We start from the raw sequence: 2,194 nt of genomic DNA, 5'->3' as shown, positions 1-2,194 counted from the left end.
AGGGCCTGAGCCCACCGTGGGCCAACCCACGTCCCCAGCCTCGTCTTCCCCTGCCCCATCCCTATGCATGCACGTATGTGCTGGTATGCACACACGTATGCGGCCCCTTCCAGATGGGACACAAGCACCTCACAGTGCTGCAGGGCTGTCCCACCCCATCCTGTGTGTGATCTGTCATGGGAAGGTTCAGGCAGCTGCAACTCTGGCCAAAAGCTGGAAAACTGGCCAGGTTTTGGTGAAAAAGCTGCCATGCCACGGAGGACAGTGTGCAATTAGGTTTCTGGCTCTCTATTACTTGACCACTTAATATTTAACTAAATAGCAACACAGCCATGACTCAGGGAAGGCCCCACATGGCCCCAGTGCCATGCAACATCCCCAGCCCTACAAACCCTCGTGTTCCTTCCCTCTTTCTATTTCCTCTGCCCTCTCTCGCTAGCAGGCAGCAAAACTGACAAACCTCCCTACCACCACTAAACTTTCTGCTCTGTATGTCAAAATGAACACTTTCTTTTGAAATGCCAGCACTTCGCTTTCTCTCAGCCTCCTCACTGCTTAACATCTGATGCCAAATGGATCCCATCAGCCCACAGCACAGCGCTGGGGTGGTGAAGGAAACACATTCGCAGTCCAGCACAGTGCCCAGAGTGTCTTCCCACTGCAGGGCATCTTATCCCCAGCCTACCTCCTCCCAGCTGGAGGGTTCAGTACCCAGCGCCAGCTGCCCGGCACCTCCTGAGCTGGTAAACAGCCCCCGGCAGGGCTGCTCCCTGCGCTGGGAATGGGCAGAGCCACTGCTGAATCATCCAGCTGGTATTTGTGTCCTGACAACTGTGCTGGGCTGTGCTGCTGCGCCCCTGACCCCACCAGACAGCTTCACCTGGGCAGAGCAGCACTGGAGGCAGCCCACAGCGGCCCCCTCCCTCCCTCCCTCCTCCTGCCCCCCTGAGCCCCCTGCAGAGGTCAGAGTCCCCCAGGACCCAAGACACGCAAACCCACCGCCATGAATGAGCCCTTTGACTTGGTGCAGGCCTGGCATGGGGCAGCCCAGCGACCAAAAAACTGAGAGGATGAGGCAGCTATGCCGATGGGAGAGGCTGGGACGACAACTTCAGCATCTGCTGCCAGGTTTTGGCTGGCCAAGTTGCAGGCAGCTGTCAGGCACACCAAGGCTTTTGCCGCTGAAATGGTTTGGGCCGGGTTGGGTCCCTGCCCTCCTCCTGGGGCTGCTCAGGGTCTTTGCATGGGGAGAACTGGGCCAGGAGGGAGCAGAGGGCAGTTTTGGGAAGGGGGCCGGGAACCAGCAGCTCTGTCTCCCTGCAGCAGAGGAGGTTTGCAAAAGTGGAATCAGTGAGGGCAGAATGGCCAAAGCCTTTTCATTCACCACTATTCCCACAGCGTACACTGGGTACCCCATGAAGCAGAGCAACAGCTCACTGAGGTGGGACCCAAGGACATCAGGCAGAGCAAGCCTGAGCCTCTCCATCGCACAAACTCATTTTGGGGGGACACAGCCACCCTCCAAGCACTTGACTGACCAAGCTACACTACGGGGCTCAGCTCGGGAGCCCTCCAGCTTGGAGGAGGGCTGTGCTGGAGAGCTGCAGCCAGCGCAGGAGGAGCAGACGCCGCTCGAAATACCTGCGGGCTCTGGAGCAGGCAGGGTGCCAGGCGAGCTGAGTAAGCACAAAACTCAGGACACAGCTGTTCGCCGGCCAAAAACAAATGGAGAAACAACCCGGCCGCCTGCGGGCCAGCACAGGCTGCAGTGCTTGCACCACCGCTGCGACGGCCCCCGGCATGGGCCCAGGTCCCATCTGATAAAAACAGATCTGTGCTGCAAGGGAGGGGGCAAACAGCTCTGACGAAGGAAGGCGACTCATCCCGTCCTTCCCAGGCTGTCCGGCGTGGGATGCCGTGGGGCTTGCTTCCAGCTGGGGGGCTGCCAGACTGCCCCCCGCCCCGCCGGGCCCAGGCTTTTCCTATAGAAATAAAAGGAAAAAAAAGGGACAAAGCAACCCAGGTTGTGTTGCACAGGGAGGGTGGGCGAGGGCCGGGAGGCAGGGTGGCTCGGAGAGGCAAGGTGGGTTTCTTCACCGCAGGAGGACCATGCCCTGGCTCCCTGTCACGTCCCACTGGGAGCGGGTCACGGCAGGACGTGGCTGGCCCGGGGAGAAAAGAGCACGGGGGGCGG

The sequence above is a fragment of the Mesitornis unicolor genome, unplaced genomic scaffold (genome assembly GCF_000695765.1).
Source record: "Mesitornis unicolor isolate BGI_N332 unplaced genomic scaffold, ASM69576v1 scaffold31352, whole genome shotgun sequence".
In the NCBI taxonomy this organism is placed as follows: domain Eukaryota; kingdom Metazoa; phylum Chordata; class Aves; order Mesitornithiformes; family Mesitornithidae; genus Mesitornis; species Mesitornis unicolor.
This window is presented reverse-complemented; position numbering follows the sequence as displayed.